Source organism: Lacerta agilis, chromosome 10 (assembly GCF_009819535.1).
Source record: "Lacerta agilis isolate rLacAgi1 chromosome 10, rLacAgi1.pri, whole genome shotgun sequence".
NCBI classification, from domain to species: Eukaryota; Metazoa; Chordata; class Lepidosauria; order Squamata; family Lacertidae; genus Lacerta; species Lacerta agilis.
The window spans coordinates 11,194,149-11,214,076 of record NC_046321.1 but is presented as its reverse complement, the minus strand read 5'-3'; the positions used below and the strand labels follow the sequence as shown (position 1 = coordinate 11,214,076).

General features: G+C 44.0%; 1 protein-coding gene across 8 annotated transcripts in view; it reads left to right on the top strand.

The window, feature by feature from the left end:
- Positions 1-19,928, top strand: part of SOX5 (SRY-box transcription factor 5) — a 580,304-nt gene that overhangs the window by 402,372 nt on the left and 158,004 nt on the right. The gene's annotated exons all lie outside the window — the stretch shown is intronic.

The following is a 19,928-nucleotide window of genomic DNA, read 5'->3' as shown; positions in this document are numbered from 1 at the left end:
TGTGTGTGTGTGTGTGTGTGTGTGTGTGTGTGTGTGTTAGTTAGTACAAAGAAAGCATGGGGGAAGGGTTTGGAGAGTTTGCCGTTTATAAAAGCATGGTGGCTTTCTTATTACTATTATTTAAAGGAACTGCAAGACTTCTTACAGATGTAACTAGAAAATGGCTATTTGCAGTGCCAGTCCTCCCATTAGGCGCAATGAGACAACTGCTTCAGGCAGCAGATGCTGGGGAGTGGGGGGTGGAGGTGGCGGCGAGGTGTTAAGAGTTCAGAGCTGTGTTGCATTTTGCCCTGTTTCGAATGTTGAAGTCAGGGTCAACAGCCAGTCCAGTCGGGAGGTGGGGGGTGGAAGTGCCATTTTGTCCATCATCTCAGACAGCAAAACATCTTGGGCTGGGGCTGTGTCTCTGTAAACAAGTTCATCGCTTTTAAGCACCTAATTTCGCACAGGAATGGAAGTTGGTTTGTTCATGTGGAGATTCATATGTTAGAATGTAGTATGCTCCAGGAAAGGTGTGAGATGACATTGATGGATGATTACTAGATATAAAGACGGTGTGATCTAACAACATGTGCAGGCTCCAGCGGACTCTACGTGCACAGTCCCAGCCATGCCATAAGCAATAACCCTCTTCATTGAGAACTGGAGAGCAGTGGGGATTAAAACCAGCTCCCAGCTTTCCCTTTCTAACAGCAGCAGTTCAGTCTTGTTTGCACAATTCCTCTTCCACTTATCACATGCTTCTAACTGGATTGGACGGAAGCCTCTGAGATCTGATTTAGATTTGGGCTGGATCTGTAATAGATGTTATCAAGGTTGTTTTCATCTTAATCTTTTTGTTCTGTAAAAGTGAAACTTTTCTTTCTTAAAAAAAAAATCTAGTTATTTTTAAAGTAAGAGATTGGTATGTGCATTAATTGTTACATAGAGCAAATGCTTTTGTGTTGGGCAAATCAGTCCATAATCTATCATCTGTGGCCGAAGCTGGCATTGTATTTCAGAACAGAACAGGGTTCAAACAGAACTTAGAGAAGTAGCACTTCCCTTTAACCGTATATAAAGAACACTTAACCTATCAACTTCCCAAACCTACCTTAAACTTTATTTCCCCCCATCAGTGAGTATTTTGAGTATTTCTGATTATTAGTTTATTGATAAATATGTTCCACACTAATGTTCATTTTTGTGTTTCTGAAATAAAACCATTTATGACTATATATATATATATACATACACATACACATATACACTTCTGGCAAACCAGAGCAGCACACAGAAACACCGTTTACCTTCCCGCCAGAGCGGTACCTATTTATCTACTTGCACTTTGATGTGCTTTTGAACTGCTAGGTGGACAGGAGCAGGGACCAAGCAACAGGAGCTCACCCCGTCACCGGGATTCGAACCGCCAACCTTCTGATCAGCAAGCCCTAGGCTCTGTGGTTTAACCCACAGCACCACCCGTGCCCCATATATACATATGTTTGTGTGTGTGTGTGTGTGTGTGGTTTACATTATCTTGTTTATTGGTTTGACTAGGCATAGACAAATCTATCTGATTCTGGTTCATGTCAACTTCACCTATTTTTACTTTTCAAATTCCCATTACATTTCCACATTAATCAGCAGATGATTTAAAAAAAAATCCTCTCCAAATAATGTGTTTATATACATGTCTCTGTGTGTAGTTTCTCTTAAAAGGTTTGCTTTCTCTGAATACATATTTAAATTCATTATCAGCACCACACACTAACCAACTGAGCTATCCAGCTGTAGGATACTTGGATACATTTCAACTTTTTGGGAATCAGGTTTCAGAGAAGTGTGAAATCTGTCGACCTGTTAAATTCCAGATCCACACATTAGTCTGAAAGGCATGGATCAGGCCATTTCCCATAGAAATGTGCAGAGTCCAGACCCCTTGGGCATCTCCAGTGTCAGCTTTCCTGCTTGAACTGGTAGAGCTGGAGCCTGATGCTCTGGCTCACTAGCAGGGCAGAACCACCCACATAAACTCTTGCTTTCTAGGAAATCTAGAATCAGAGGGGCTGTTTCCTAGCAGCCTCTGTGTTCTCTGATGGGTTGAAAGGACTTCTAGCTTTCTGCACTGGGATGCCTGTCCACAGATATTGTAATTCAAGTCTGAGTTCACTGCATGTATCTATGCCGGAAATGGCATCCTGAGAATTGTAGCTTGCTTTCATAAAATGTGCAAGAAGCCAGAGATGGTGAGAAGTGTATTTAAGATGTAACCCCACACATGTTGTCAAAGACCCACACAACTACCCAGGCAAAGGGCTCTCAAAGCAATCTTCATTATCTTACTCTTCACTGTGGAGCCTGCATCTGTTGGACATAAAGAAGTATTATTTTTCAACCTGCTGAATCATGGGAGGGCGGGGCGCTGCAGTGATTTACAGCCTTCAGTGTCAATTGATTCGCTTGGGGTTCTTTCCTTGGGATTCCTTGCGATAGGAACACAGTGTCCTAAATTCTGCAATGAGGGTAAATCAAGATTGAGATCCACAGAGTGAGATGAAACATGCCTGAAGGCTTGGGTATGCACAATGAACACACACACACACACACACACACACACACTGTCAGGGAACTGTCCCTGGTGCAGCGCAAGGTGGTGGAAGGGCTCTCGGGATGCTACAGAGAGCCCCGGCCCCACCTGACCAACAGCACCTCCTCTGGCAGCGGAGTGAGCAGTGAGGCTTCTAGCGGGGAGGGGCATGGTCAAGAGAGACTTCTGACATGGCTCAGTTCGTAGAGCATGAGACTCTTAATTTACTGTCATGGGTTCAAGGCATTGCAGGGGGGCTGGACTAGATGACCCTCGTGGTCCCTTCCAACTCTACAATTCTACAGCAGCTTCTAAGGTACCAGATTCACCCCTTGTTTTTCTTGACACACACAATCAGTTCAGGCTGAAAGTTCCCAGCTGAGAAGTTTTGGTCCCGAACTAGTAAAAAATGCAACTGGATTATTTCTTTAACTTGCATACTGCTTCATATTTCAACAGAAATCACTTAAGTGGCTGACATATGTGAACGAACCACAAGAAAACCAACATTGTTGTCCCTCCCCCCCAAACAAAGAAATACAATACAAATTTCACATTCACCGCAGCCTGTGGGAGAGTTTCTCCTGGAGGTTCAAAAAATCTCAGAAGCTCTCTCCACAGTAGTTCAGAAAAGGCCTTTTAGTGTCGCTGCCACTGTTCTGTGGAATAGTGTTCCTGCTGAGATATGACAGGTGTCCTTTAGCTGCACTTTCCAGAAGCAGTTGAAGACATCTTTGTTCCCGCAGGCTTTCCGAGTTGGATAAATGGGTCTTTACCAGGAGTGTCTACTTTTTATAGGTTTAGCTTTTTTAAAAAAAAAAAAGGTGCAATTTTGTGTTTTGAACTGTTTTTTATTGTCTTTAGCATTCTATAGAAGGTGCTAAATAAATCAGCAACAAAATTGTTACTGCATCTACTACTAACACTACTACTAATCACGATTCCACCTTTCGAGTAAAATAATCATACAGCAATAAATATCTCGACTCTCTAAATAGATCTCCTTCGCTGCTGGAGGTTTTTAAACAGAGGTTGGATGGCCATCTGTCAGGGATTCTTTAGCTGTGATTCCCGCTTTGCGGGGGGGTTGGGGTCCCTTCCAATTCTGCAATCCTCTGGTTCTATGAAAACAGTGTGTGTAAGCAAAATAAATGTGCTCAAGTAAAATGCATAAGAGCCGCAAAAGCAAATCATAAACAAAGCTTCAAAATATATCAAGATACAGTATCAAAAGGCAACATAATTAACTGAATTTATTATGCACCAGTTCTCAATCTGGCATTGCCCTTCTCAGGAGTGGAACTAGCTGAGAATTCATTTACCGTAATTCTCTCACGTGGCATGTGATTTCTTAGGAAAGTGCCTTCCACTGAGTCAGACTCAATGATCATAGAATCATAGAGTTGGAAGGGGCCCTGAGGATCATGTGTTCCAATCCCCTGAAATGCAGGAACGTGCAACCACCCCTATGGGAATCGAACCTGTAACCTTGGCATTATCAGCACCATGTTCTAACCAACTGAGCTACCCAGGTCCATCTAGTTCAGTACTGTCTACGTTGACTAGCTATGGCTCTCTAAGCTTCCAAGGCAGGGGATATTCCTAGTCCTACCAGGAGTTCCTGGGTATTGAACCTGGGTACTTGCGCATGCAAAGCAGATGCTCCACCACTGAGCTGCAGTTGCTGGAAAGCCACAAGCTATATACTGCAGTGGAGCCTTTGCTACTTCATCAGCAAAAACTGCCCTTAGCTGGGCCACCCACCCGCTGCAAATCTCATGGATTTGTCGGAGGTGATGCCCACCATTCCTGGGGTTTGATATATTCAGGACAGTTTTTTGCCCTGTGTCAGGAGCAGCTGCCTGTTTCCATGTGACTTGGAATTGGGAGCGTACCAGATGCACTGAGTAAGGCCCAAGAAGGAGCTGCATCAAATGCTTTTCCCACGACTTTGCAACCTTTTTTTTTTTTTTTTTTGCAAACAACAGGGAGGGAGTGCTGTCTAAAAACAAAACCTCTAAATAATTGTCTCTCTCCCCCTCCCCAAAAGGACTCAATAGTTCATTTCCTCTCTGTTAATGGCAGAGAACTCTATGATTAGTTCAAACTCGACCAAACTTTAAAAGTTTTCAAAAACCCTTCCTGATTTTTTATCGTGATTAAACTTCTTTCTTTTGCATTTTAGGGGATAGTTTGTGTCAGGGTGGAGATCGGTTGCAAAACTCACTCAAACACCACTTAGAATTTTAGTTTTCTCAGGGTTGAGACTAAATGGGTTTGGCCCTGAGAATTGTCCGACAAGGAGTCTGCTGGGAACCACATATCAGCTGCTCTGAATATTGTGCATGTAATAAACAGGTGTGACACCCAAAGATATGACTATGCTTCAGGAATCTATCCTTACCATCATCTGTTGTTCCACCAGTTCTGAATGCTCTCTGCTCCTCACAGTCCCATCCTAGCGAGCGAGGGGCAAGTGGCAGGCTTGGTTGTCAAGCATGTTAGAAGCAGGGAGGCAGGGCCTGCCCTACCATTAGGCAAGCTGAGGCAACAACACCAGGCAGCAGTTGATCCTCTTGAGCTCTTCAGCCATTCCTGGGCCAGCTGATCTGGCCAGCTGCCTAAAGGTCTGGTGGAGAATTCTGTCTTGCCATCAGTACTGAAATAAGATTCAATTGGATTCTGCATGTGAAACCTGGTGGCTCCCTTGAGTGATGAGTTGCCCAGCCTGAGACAGGGTAGAAGACTTGTGGGCTGTATCTAACAAAGTTGGCCTGTTAGCACAAGTATTTCTGCCTGCACAACAGGACTTCTTCTCCCCATGCATGTTTGCACAGTGCACCCCCCACCCACCCCAAAATTATTCTGGGCTTTCCCCCAACCCTCCAGATTAGGGGTGTGCAGAGACAGGAGGAGGAGGAGAGGAAGTCCTTCTTGGCATACCAAAGTCCTGGCCAGGACAACTTTGTTGGATACAACTCTGTGGAACTTACTAGAAAGACATGGCCCAAGAGTGGTTCTCTGAGACCACCTAATTCCCTGCAGTTTTGCCTTCCAACAAGGAGCCCTGGTGGTGAAGGGGGAAGTAAACTGATGTCTCAACTTAGTTTGTCCTCTCAGTGATCTGCCACCACTACCATCAACTACCACCAGTGAACTGTTCATTCTGTAAGTTGCTCATAGACTCCTCTCTTCTCCTTTTACAGGGAGGGCATATCCTTTTTTGGTCCCAGTTCCAATGAATTTCGTTGTGTTTGCCAGCATTGTTGTTCCAAAAAAGACTCTCCCACATTTTCTCTCTCTGCATCAATTAACAAGAAAGGAAATTGAATTATTGAAGGAGAGATAAATTCTCATGGGTGGGGATGCAGGTGTAATGTTGCGTGTGCCTTCATTCTGAAGCTGACAGTGAGAGTGAGCCTTTGTGAGTGTCCTTTTCACACCGTAAATGGTTTGACCAATAGTCTGCACTCTGTAGCCTCCATGGGTGCCTAGGCTAGGCTTCAATGAAAGCTCAGGGGAGGACGTCACGAGGTGACTCCTCCCATGGGGCATTTTCAGATCAGGAAATGCAATTAGCCAGGGAGGCTGAAGGAATGTTTACTGGCAAGACACAGAGCACCATCATGCAAAGATAAGGTAAGCTCAGAACTCCACACCCATAGAAATTCTAATGAAATGCCACAAGAACAAGGCAGGGAAATGGGATCCCTTTTCACAGGAGGAGACAGCTTTCAAGAAATTTCAGGACAAGTTCCAGCACGTCACTCTTTGTATGTGTGCATAGGCTGATGGTAGGGTTTTCCCTTTGGGGCAAAAGGGTTAAACCAGATGGCCCTTGAATTCCAGCTCTGTAATATCATGAAAGTGTGTTGTTTACTTTTGCACCCTGTCCTTTATTTTGCAATAATGTGATGGGCTGTAGATTAGCAAGAGGAGACATCTCTTATGTTTCTATTACAGCGAGCGAGCGAGTGCGTGAGTGTTTGTGAAAGAGGGGGGTTGGGGTATTTGTGTGGTTTTGTTTTTTTAAGAATCCCTTTTATCATTTCTTGCCATTGTGTGCCTGCACATATGGAAAGGCGCAGCACGAAGCCACGGGTGCCAACGAGCAAAAGAAAAGCATCCTTGTCCATTGAGCTGACCTACTAAGGGGAACATTAGTTCGCCATATGATCAGCGTCTCATCCATGTGGAGAATGTGGAGTCATGAGCCCTTTTGTTCGGAAGCCAAAAAAGGCAGCTTCTGCTGAGGGGAGGTAAAAAAAAAATAGGAGAAGAAGAAAGGGAAGGGAAAAAAAGAGATGATTCAGGCAAGATAACAATAAATTTTTTTACTGCTGGCTGGTGGAGGTGTTTAGGATGTGTTTTCTTTATATCTCCGTCCGCCCCTAATTGACGATGCTTTAAAATTGAATGACTAGCAGTCAAAACGTGTTTGCTTCAAGCTGAGAAGAAAAATGCCGGTGTCTCTGCTTCGAAACTGATTGCGCTTTGTACACAACTGACAGCCGCAGTCACTTTGAGTGACTGATAAGTGGGGAGCTTTGCCACTTATCAAGGAATGCGCACCGAAAAAGAAAAGGACTCTGAGCCATTCAGATGCGTTGGCATGCTCAAAATAACATCTCACATCAGTCAGGCTCACAAGGCACTAGGAGACGTTTCAAAATAAACTTTGTATCCATCTATCTCGCTATCTGGAGGCAAAGATTCAATTTAACAGACAAATCGCCGCGCAACATTGCAGTGTTTTCCCGGAAAAGGAGAACATCATTATAACGGTCATGGGTTTATGCACCATTTACTGGGGTTTCGGCAGCATTTGTGGGTCTTTTGTCAGGGCAACCCACCCCCATTCATCACTCTAGATCGGGTGGGGAATCTGTGACCCTCCAAATGTTGCTGGACCACAGTTCCCATCATGCCTGAACATTGGGCCATGCTGGTTGGGTCTGATGGGAATTGGAGGGCCACAGGTTTCCCCACCCTTGCGTTAAATAAATAAATAAATAAATGTTACTGTTATTACCACGCACTTCCACCAAATTACTCAAGAGTGTTGTACATGTCCTCCTTTCTATTTTATCCTCACTTGAAAACCTGTGAGGTAGATGAAACCGATACAGGCAATGGCTTAAGGTCACTCATTAAGCTTTTTTGGCTAGAGTGATATTTGAACCTTGGTCTTCCTGGTCTCGGTCCAACACTTTAGTCGTCATCATCATCATCATCATCATCATCATCATCATCAATAATTTTATTATTATTTTCCCCGCCTATTGGGCTGGGTGGCTTTCAAAGGGCCAGAAGACCCTCAGAGGTGGACCTCAGTGTCCAGGCTGAACAAATGGGGTATATCCTTCAGGTATACAGGGGTGGAGAACCTGTGGCCCTCCAAATTTTGCTCTCACGTATGGTCACTGGCCCCTACATTGCAGCCTAGAATGGAGCTACCTACAGTTTGACGTATGGCACACTTGGAAATGGCCTCCACTGCCACGGATTTTTAGGAGTTATTGTATTTAGGACTGTGCTGTTGAAATGCTGACTAACTATGATATTTGGGTGCATGGCAGAGCTGCACCACATGCTTGGTCCACTCCCCCCCCCATTCCCAGTAGGGTGGAATCAGATTTTCCTTTGCATGCCGTGTCTGGACTGTTCCCTAGCCATGGTGTCACCACCACACACTCCTACACATGTACACACAATGTTATGCTATGATTTTGTTTATTTTATGCTGCCCAAAATGAAGGCCCTGGCTTTCTGCTTGCTTTCTTAATAGAGTTTGTGTGAAAGTTAGTTCATGTTACAAAATATACTGCTGGCATCTGGAGAATAAAGTGGCCTGCAAAAGTTGAGAAGTTGCCCATCCTTTCATAGAAACAATGCTGGGTATTCTCTTGAATTCCATCCGTTGGCTTGGGCAGTCTGTTTTGACACCCTCACTCCAGCCTCATTGCTGACCAAATGCTAGGAGAAGTTCCCCAGAGTGATTCACTGGAAATGTGTTGGTACCACCTACTGAGTCATCAGCACAGCTGACTGTAGCATTGTGGGTTTCCCCTGACGCATCACCCTTCTTGAGATGGGTTGTGCCCATTGCTACTCTTTTTATGATATGTAATTGAATTACCAGTTGGGGAGGCACCATCCAAACAATTTGACAGGGGTGAGATTTTGTTTCAGGTTTTTTCTGATCATTGTGTTGGATTTTATTTTGCAATGTGGCAGATTTGTCTGGCATTCTTTAAACTTGGCAGTGATAACAAATAAAGAGTATTATTATTATTATTATTATTATTATTATTATTATTATTATTACCATTTATTACCTGCCTTTCACCCTAAAGTCCCAGGGCAGGTTATAGCAATTCAAACACACTATTAACATTAAAATGCAATATTAGACTACATTTAAAAACTACTTAGAACAGCTCAGTTGGTTAGAATATGGTGTTGATAATGCTGAGGTTGCAGGATCAATCCTTGTATGGGGATAGCTGCATATTCCTGCATTACAGGGGGTTGGACTAGATGATCCTCAGGATCCCTTCCAACGCCACAATTATATGATTCTATGAACATAAAACTATAGAAATAAGGTGGTTCCAAAAATATTCATCTCTGTTGTCAAAAGAGGTGTGTATAATGAAAACTGTACAATGAAGTTGCCAAATCAATTATAATGATTTGGATCCTGCATTATGCAGGCACACAGGAGGATCATGCTTGGATCTGGAAAGGGAGAAGCGACTTGAAATAGTGGTGATCTCATCGTTGCCTGGAAGGGATTAGCTTTTTGTCCTTTTCAAAACAATCAAGTCAACCTAAGGGAGTCAACACGTGTGGGATGGGTTTTGCTGCAATCACATGGAGGCACCCATCCTAAGAACCAAAGTTTACATCAGTGGGGCGCAAATTCTAAGATTTGCACAAGTGCTGCAGGTCAGAAGAAAACTGCACACATGGCAGTGGCTGCACATACATCCTTGTGCCATAAGCCCTCTTACAATGGTCTGGAGAGCCGAACCTTTGAGCCAGAGCCCTAGATTGCAAGCCATTAGTGGGCAACCTATAGCCTAGGGGTGGAAAATCTTTTAAGCCCAAGGGACACATTGCCTTCTAGGCAATCTTCCAATGATGTCGTCTGGGCTGGGCTGGGCCAGAATCAAAAGTGGGCAGAGTAATTGATGTAAATGTTACCTTTGTACAGTAGTTCAAGGAGACAAAAGCCCCATCAGCTCAACTGGTTAGAGCGTGGTGCTGATAATGACAAGGTCACAGGTTTGATTCCCGTATGGGTGCATATTCCTGCATTGGAGGGAGTTGGACTATATTATCTATGGGGTCCCTTCCAACTCTCAGATTCTATCAAAAATACTCAGGATGAGAGGCAAGGCCAGTGGCAGATGTGGCCTGGAGAGAGGGATTATGGCCTGGGACAGTTCTGAGTTGGGCTGCAATTGGGCCTGACTTTCCCCACCAGTGCTATAGCCGAGTAGTACTTGCAGTTCTGGTTGCTTTTGGTGGCAATGGCATGCAATCCTGAGATTTTCTGCTTAAATGTGCATTTGTTCGTTTCTTTAAAAGAAAGAAAAAATGCTTCTAATCCTTATAACTACAACCTGCATTTTCAAAATCCCTACAACCATATTTGAAAAAGCAGCAGCAGAAACAATGTGGGTCTGACCAGAGGTGTAGGTTGGGAGCCAATCAGGGCCTGAGAAGCACATTTGGGACCTACGAAAAACAGCAGAGAAATAGTAGAGTACTGTCTGCTCTGAAGTTTGCAGAGTTTTTTGGGTGGCTCCGAGTGAAAATATTATCTGCCCTTGGATTTAAGATTCCTGGTTTCTGGAGCTTTTGCTGTTGATATCCAACACATTTACATTATTGCTAAGCTTATCTCAAATATTGGACTTCTCTGCTGAAGCCAAGAATGGTTTACTTCTATGTAATTCTATTCAGCTCACTGGGAATACTCCAGAGTAAGCAGGCTGTGGACTGCACCTTAATAGGGAGAGAGAAAGTGGCCGCCTCAATCCTCATTGTTTGCTGCAGGTTTTTCTTCTCCGACTATTGTCTGCCTTTCCCTTTGTTGTACATAGCAGGTGTTTCTTTCACTACCCCAAAGCTGGCAACACAACGGTTTCCTTTGTGGTGGCTCCTTGGAGACTTTTGATTAAACTCTTCTTTGTGGCAACGATGCCAAATTGCACATGGAATTTGTGTGTACACAAATGCCTTCGATTTCTTCTTTCATGCTCGCTGCTTAAGTCTTTCTCGGCCTCTTGCTCTTCCCTCGATTATCCCTGTGCCTCACCCTAGCTAAATTGAAAAACAGAACAAATGGTCTGCAGAATTTATCCCGCCCACACGTCCATTCCCCCCCCCCAATATCTGTTATGGGGAAGGGTCCTAGCTCACTGATAGAGTACATGAATTGCATGGAGAAGCACCCAGGTTCAATCCTGAGCATCTGCAGGTAGGGCTGGGGGAGAGCCCAGCCTGGAACTCTTGAGGGTCACGACCAGTTGCTGTAGACCACTGGTCTTCAAGCTGGGTTGCAACAGGAGCACTACCACCATGAAAATATATGGTGGAAGATTAAGAAATGGATTCCCCCAATGCATGTGAAAAGTGAGTACTGGGTCTGAAAAGGTTGTAGATATTTGCTGCAGACAGTACTGAGCCAGATGAGCCCAATGGTCTGACTTGGTGTGATGAAGCTTCCAGTGTCCCTATCAGTGCTGTTTAAAATCTCTAAAGTCTTAGATCCAAGATGACAACCAAACGTTACTGATTAACATAATGTTTAGGGCTAAACCAAAAGGGGAGCCAATTTTTGCAACAAAAAAAAACAAAAAAAAAAAACACCCTTATCGGCATTTAAAGATACTCCACTTGTGGTGTGAAGATAAAAGCGTTCACCTATTTAGGAAGCATTTCTCTGAATGGGACTTGTTCTTAGCAATGTCATCAATTCACCGTCTGATCCAGTCCAGGAAACATGGCTCTCATTTTAACTTGGCTTCATTCCCCCTTGGTGTCATTAGCATGTAGTGACACCTGAATAGCGGCATAGTGCCTGACAGAGGCGCCAACTTGCGAGGGAGATTGAAGGGGCAATGATGTGCACATGATGTTGCCCATGCAATGTCAGGACATTGGGAGGAGCCAGGGGAAGGAGCCAAACTCAGCAGCAGCACAGCTTCAATGGCTGGTGGATCCTCCTCACTGGCACTCAACCTCCTTCTCCTGCTGCCATCTTTCCCTTACACTGCAAGAGTAGCCACTGACCACTAAAGCCATGCCACACTTGGCTCCACGCTTGGCATCCTCCACCCCCTGATTTTATTTTTTATTATGGGGGGGCAAAAGAGCTGAGCCCCTAGGAGTTGGTGCCTATGGTGCCGGATAACTAACCATGCAATCCCTCATTAGCTGGGTAAGGAGAAATGGACCCCCACTGGGAAAGTGGCATTGAAACAGCAGCAGATTAGGGGAGGGTCAAACAGGTTTGAGGGGGGACTTTGGCACATTTCGGGGAATTGGGAGTAAATACTTCAGCATCTTGAAAATCAGTGCAGGAAAAAATTTTGATATCGCTGAGGAGAGTGGAGGAGGACACACACACACACAGAGAGAGAGAGAGAGAGAGAGGCCTACATTTTATCCTCATACAAGCTGGGATGGCTTAGTATGCTACCATTAGCTTGTTTACAGGTAGTAATGGGTAAAAGCACAAGACACGCTACAAATGTTGGTGTTGAATTCAAATTGCTGTACCCCCTCTGGTTCCAAAGCATTGTTCTTCAATAGAGCTTCACCAAACCTAATATCAGGGGAGGAAATCAGGCCACAAATGCACACACATACACCTCCCAAATAAATGTTAGGCTACATTTCCAAATAACCTGCCACCTAACTTACAGGTTTTCACAATCCGATCAAAAAAATGCAGGTCATTACACAAATAAATGGGAAAACGCTGTGGCAACTGTATTATAAGCACATGAGAATGAATGAGAGCATCAATCAGATCACTGAAGACTAATAATAATAATAATAATAATAATAATAATAATAATTTGACCAATCTTCTAAAAAAAATCAAGATAGAGTCAACCAGAGGGAGTACTCCAGGCAGTGCCAACCCTAGGCAGATTGGGGTATTCACCTCATGCCGTAGATGCTGGAGAGGCAGGGGAAAGCTCCCCACCATTCCTCCGGAGCCCCTTAAATATGCCCACCCTGCACTCCCTAAATTAGCTTGCTGTACCCAGGTGGGGTTGAGGGTGCCACCCCATCACCAGTGTTGAAGGAAGATTGCTAGCCCAGTTGGATTTTATATGCAGAATGGGAGGGCGTCATCTTGTCCCCTGCCTCAGGCAGCAAAATGTATTGGTCTGGCCCCTGCGATCATAGAAATACTTACACGCAGCTCAGGGTGATTTATTCATTTATTTTTTAAAAAATGCTTACATTCTGAAAATTCAGCAAAATGTTTCAAAGCGAAAATAGAAAGTGCCTGCTAAAACTGTTGGAAGAGTCTTCTACAGGACTGGGCCGATGGCACAAAGGGGTCAGCTTCATGTCTATGTCAGACAAGCCTCACCAGTTTTGGGGATGACCAGTGATGTTCACACAGATGTTCTCAGTGACGGAGCTGAGATAAATGGGTTTGGGAACTCCCTAAAGTTCCGTGGACCTAAGTTGTTCGGGGATTCGTGAAGCAATATGAGGACTTTGAACCTGGCTCGGTAGTAGGTGGGCATCTATTGCTTAACAATGGTGTAAGATGGGAGGGCAATCTGGCTGCAACATCTGTCACCCCATTGATCGCCAGGGTTGATTTGGCTGATCTGGCTGGCTAGGTGGTTGTCCCCTTCCTCCCTCACCGCTCCACGTGCATCCCTTCCCAGTGGAAGAGGATGGCCATCCCAGATAGAAGGAGTGTACCGTTCTTCGGTCAAGGGTATTCGATAGCTGTGCTCTCCTGCTAGAACCTCCAAACAATGGTTTAGCCATGTAACAACTGTATCTCATGTTGTCGGCCAATGTGCAGGCTGGCTGCCACCTTCTGCACCAGCTGGAGCTTCCAGACCAAGAACACATTGCAGTAATCCAGCCATGTGATCCCCTACAAGGTGAAGGATGGATACCCAGCCCTGTACATCACCCTGTCAACTGCGGGAGGTGTGCTTCCAAACTGGATAAGAAGCTGGCAGATTCCACATGCCGCCAGCTTTTGTGACTCGGACGTCCTTCCTCTCGTCTTGTTGCTGTGCCCCCCGCAGTCATATTATCGGCACCTCATGTGGTGTTGGGATTAGCCTTCTCTTTGGGGAGAAGGAGAAGCCGGTGTTGGTGGAGACCAAGGAACTTATCAAGACGGCGCATGGATGTGGCTAGGCAGGGGAGCTGCGTGAGTGACACCCAAATCCCACCTGCCCCCAGAATGAGCGTCATGGCTGTGTGCCACTTTGAGGAGTTCCTTTTGCATTTGAAAGGCTGATTTTCTTCCTATTGGGACTGTCTCTCAATGGAAATGTCAGAACCGAGGAAGGATAAAAATGCCTGGTTACAGAAAAGCGAGAAAAGAAAACGCTCTGAAATCATCTGTCAGGCTCCATGTTTTCTGAGCTGCTGCATTAGCAGGGGGACAAAGTCACGGTGTGTTGACACGTACTAATGTGCAGTGACATAATACCTGGGAAAGGGAGACAGCAAAGAGGGACAAACTTATCTGAGTTTTTCACAGGAAAAGAAGGGATTTAACTTTCCTGGTTAAAATGTGGAGATATATATATAGCCAGCTGCATTTACCCAAGTTTGACTGAGATAAACCTACTCAGATCTAATTCTCTCCAGTCCTTGTGAAAAGTGGACCTTAAGATTCTGAGCTTATTTGTCCAAATCCTCTCTTTCCCCCGCTGTAGAATTGCAGATTAGGGTAGGGAATTTGGTCCTTATCGCTAAGGTTCTTACAGTTTCAGAAGGCAAGTGAAATGCTTAGAGGAAGAAGGACACTTCCTTGAACTCCTTCCTGGTCTTCACTTAGATTATGGAAGAACGCGTCAACTGTATAGATTTCCCACAACGCACCAGCCTCTTCATTTTTGCATATCTCAGTGTGGCTCAAGAAATATAATCTCTTTATTCCCCTAAACTGTCAATTAAGTTGTAGGAAACTCAATCTCTCTCCCCTCCGTCCTGCTTTTATGGATTTATGATTTGGCTGTCAACTCAAATGCATGCTCTTGCATTCAGTTATACACACACACGTGTATAGTAGTAGCCTGGCTTTCTTCTTCTTCCATTGCTGTAGCCTTAGGCAGACTTTCTCATCCTATAAAACAGGCTTCCTTAACCTCAGCCCTCCAGATGTTTTTGGCCTACAACTCCCATGATCCCTAGCTAGCCAGACCAGTGGTCAGGGATGATGGGAATTGTAGTCTCAAAACATCTGGAGGGCCGAGGTTGAGGAAGCCTGCTATAAAATAAGCACAAGGTGGTTATTTGGCTTGAGGTCCCCATGCCTGATGTACTAGACTCTGGAGGCCTCTTTTCTACCCTGCCCCCAAGTCCCTCCTCTCCCTGTGTCCTGCATGGCTTCTGCATCATGGCGACTCTTGGAAGGAAAGCAAACGGGAGCTGTGTGGTTCAGTGGCAGAGCCTCTGCTTTGCATGCAGGAAGTCCTGGGTTCAATCCTTAGTGTAGGGTTGGGATAGACCACCCCGGGTGGAATTCAACATCATGCTAAGGCAGCCGTTCCTTCAGTGCTTGCAGTTTCACTTGTCAGACAAAACCATTTCACCTCTCCTGCCCCAACGCAAAATTCTGGGGTTTCTCCTGGCCGTCACAAGCATCTTTGGGGAAACAGTGGGGGAGGGAAATGGGGAGGAAGAAGAGAGAAAGTCCCATTGCACTCGTGGGTCTTACTGCGTTGGCTCCCAGTAGTGCAACAATTCAGCTGAACCCTCCATGTACTTTCTTTTGTCTCATCAATCCTGCAAAATTCAGCTGCCACTCAAAGTTGACAGCACTGGACTAGTCCAATAGATAGTCTGACCCAATATATGCCACCCTCCTAGGAGTCTGTATTTTCTGAAAGCTTTCTTTCAGGTTTGCTGGCTTTCTTTTACTCAGGATACTCCAAATCTATAGGCATCAGAGATCATATCTTTTCAGCTGTGATTCCTGAATTGCAAGGGGTTGGACTAGATGGCTCTTGGGGTCCCTTCCAACTATGATTTTTCTCCCCCTTTCCCCCTTAAAGATTATTTTTACCCTCATTCATTATTCTTTTTTTTTCTTAAAGGTTTGTGAGATTTGGATTAACTAATCTTCCAAGAATGTGATTGTGTTAGTGCTGTATGATCCCCCCCCACACACATATTTCATGTAAAGGGCATGTATTGTAACGCTTCAAAGAAGGAAGAACCAGAAGTGACAATAACTTGTACATAGTTGGCATGGAATCTCGCCAGTCTGTTGGCTGCCAACACTCACGATTTTCTGACGATCTTGCATGCAAATCTTCCACTAATGTGCTGTTGTTCTTATAATCTGCTGCTGCTGAAAGAATGAAAATCACTTTGTGAAGTATAACTTTCTCCTTTCCATTGTTGTCAGGTGGGGTGGGAGTAGAAGTGATTACCAGATTGTTTTGAAGTACATTGAGAACAAAGATCTAAGTTAGAAAAACAAGCTGCGTTTGTCTAGATTTGGAGGGGTGTGTGTGTGTCCTCTGAAATGTCTTCCGTATGAAATTCACGATACTCACTGTTTTCTTCCAATGCTGTTACGGAAAAATCAGGGGATCACTGCTACAGCTCACCCCTCACTCAAGGAACTTGCGATCCAGTGGGGTCCAATTGCCTTATCAGCAAGAAGCTACAACCAGGTGTATCCATAGCTGGGCAGCAAGTAAGCCTGATCTTAATTTTGTTGCAACAAGGTTTCCACGTATAAAATAGCAAAAGAAGAATCCCTGAACAAAGGGTAAAACTCCTTTTAAAAGTTTTGTTTTTCCCTAGAAATCCACTCCCAAAAGCGTAATACAAATATCACAGGTCGGCTGTAGCAGCGATCTTCTGTTTTTTCCATAACAATGCTTAGGGTTTGTTCATTTTATTTAGTAAAATTTATTTATTTTATTTAATAAAACCTTAAAATGAAAGGGCATGTCTTTATTTATTTTTTAATTTATTGTATTTATATACAGATCTTCATCCAAAGATCAGTGTAAAAATACGAAATAAGGAGACAAAATACATAATAAAAAATAAAAGAAAAGCAAACCAGTAAACCCCCCCCCCAAAATACCCCACATTTAAAATGCCCATAGAATGTTAATCATCCAAAGACCTGGTTATATAGAGAACCTAAAGATGTATAATGAAAGTGCCAGGCCAGCCTTCTTGGGGAGAGCATTCCACAAAAGGGGAGCCACCACGGAAAAGGCCCATTCTCGTGTTGCCAACCTCAAGACTTCTCATAGGGGAGGCACATGAAGGAGGGTCACAGACGATGATTGCACAGTCTGAGTCCATTCATTCGGGAAGAGGCAGTCCTTGAGGTCATGAGCCATTTAAGGTTTTATAGGTCAAAGCCAGCACTTTGAAATGAGCCCAGAAACTAATTGGCAGTCAGGCCAGGATTGGCGTAATAAATTCAACCCTTCTTTAGGGCTAGCAAAACATAGCTGCAGACAACCCATAGTTACAACATGTTAGGGCATTTTTTTTAATGTGCAGTGATATCATATGTCCATTTGTTTTTTTAGCTTGTGATGTTATGGTGGTTATCTGTGTGAACCGCCTAAAGATTTTTACATTAAGTGGCAATATACATGTACTCTTAATAATACCTTCATTAACTTTCAAGCCACTCTGACTAAATACAGATAATAGAAACTAAAGGTTGGCAATACTGAAAAGGATTGTTGGCATTAAAATAATTTGCAGACAGTGGAATTACATCATCAGATCATGTGGCTTAATCTGTTTGACAGGAACAGAAAGGAAATTTGGGGGGGGGGGGGTTCCAAGGGAAAAAATCTGCAAACTGATGTTACATAAAACACCAGGATAAAGAAGAAGATAAATTCATTTTGCTTATTTCGTATTATTTATGTTTACAAGTTTTGCAGCTGTAAAGTATTACATGCATATGATTTCCTGTTGTATTTTTTGTATTACTTCTCTGCCTTAAACATATTGATTTAAACTATTTGTACAGGGCAGCTTCATATGTGTTTACTCAGAACCAAGCCCCACTGTGTTCAAGTATGAAGCTTTGGGATGAGACTCAACTAAGGCATGCTCAGATTAGAACCATTGATTTCAGTGGATCTACTCTGAGTATGACTAAATCCAATTCACATGAACTCAAAGAGGATGTGAACAGGGGGGTCTGCAGCTTAGCATCAAACGAAATTGTGTGGATGGCTTTTTAAAAAGTTACAGGGAGCCTTAATCTGGATTAGATGTTTTTTCCCTTCATGGCAGTCTCAATCCAGATTGAAACCGCTGCTCCCACCCACCCAACCTAGTCTTTACGTTGTGGAGAAAGTTCCCATTAGAGCAATTTTCAATGCAAATAGCAGGCACAGAGGCCTCAATCCGTATTGGAACTGCAGGTGGGAATGGCAAAGAGTTAAAACCTCCCAATGTGAAGGACCACAGCCAGCACCAGCCCCAACTAGCATTTCCAGATGTCAGGAAAATGGGAATTGCAGTACAGGTGGAAGATACCACGTTGGCTACACATGCTTCCTGCACTAGTCTATTTTTTTTATCTTGTCTTGGTTTAAAATGCATGTCAGGGTATACATCCTTTGCATGCCTGCTCTGAAGTAAATCATACCGAGGAGCCTACTTTCAGGAAAGTGTGCACAGAATTGAAGTGCTGTTCATCACAGGTAGGATTTCAAGATAGGATACGACCTCAACAAAGTCAGATATATAGTTATTACTATTGTTTTAATGTAGTTCCAAGTTATCAATAGTAATAATAATTGGGGCTTTTTTTCAGTCCGAACTCACCGGAACTCAATTCCGGCACTTCTCAGGTGGGTTCCATTGCCATTATAAGAGAACAAGGGAGGCGTTCATTCTGAGTTCCGGCACGTCTTTTTCTAGGAAAATAGCACTGATAATAATAAAGAAACACACTTTGAAAAGTGGCAGTATTCATGCACAGCATACTGCTTGCTTCTTTCGGCGTGGATAAATGTGCTTTCAACAGAATCTCAACATTTGTACATCACATTTTTGTCATTTAGAACCATGTTATGTTCCTTTTGCTGCCTCTATATTTTCAGGAAGGACCAAATTGCCCATTCCAATGCCGACAAAATTTCATCTAAAGGAGAAACAAGGAGCAAATGTGGTTTCTCCTCAGGCGAAACGTCTGAGGGATTTTCAGGGGAGCCAAAAAAACATGACTATTTACGAAATCTTAAGAGGACATTTTACCTCCTGTTTTTCCCTGCTCGGGGTTTTTTCCCTCCCCATTCCCAACAAAGCTTAAGTACCAAAATATTTTGTCCCCTGCATTTTCAGCCCTGAAACCCCAAGTTTCTTTCTTGGTGAAGAGGAGGTCTTTTCTTTCACTCTCCCTTTTTTTTTAATTTAGTTCTCCATGCATGTCTCCTTCCTTTCGTCTGAGAAACATGTTTGTGGAGTGCCCTGGCTGTCTGATTCATTATCTTCTGCCCTCAGTTCACCTTGACCATTGTTCTGCTTTCATTCAGTGCTGGCTGCGTTAAGCCCTGCTAAATGTCAGCGGGGGACCTACCCACATTGTTGATCCAGATTGATCTGCTCCAGCACAGGGAGAGGGAGAGGGCGGGGGGGGGGGGGAGAGGGCCTCAATTCACTGAGTCGCTTTCTATTGCGTTCTGGAAACTGACTTACCTGCTTTCATGAAAAGCCAAAGGAGGGTGGAAAAAAAGAGAGAGAGAGAGAAAAGAACGAAACTCAATATTCCACTTATGTAAGCTCAGCATGTTCTTAACAAATGTAAGCAGATGCGTCTCACTCCCCCTTCTTCCTTTAACTTTCTCCATTTTTTAAAGTAAAAATAGTGGTGTGATAATAAGGAGAGAGCAAAGATGGCAGCAAAAGCTCACCTAGAGAATGAACCATTTGGGGTTCCCCCCCCCCTTTTCTTTTTGTAAGGCAGAACCTGTGGATGATAGCTCAGAAGGGAGCTAGACACTTTTGTTTGTTTGTTTTAGTGTTTCGGTGCAATATATCTTAGTGGAGATGCAGCCTTTGTTGTGTGTTGTCGGGCTCCAGCTCCCATCATCCCCAACCACTGGTCATAGACATCTGGAGGGGG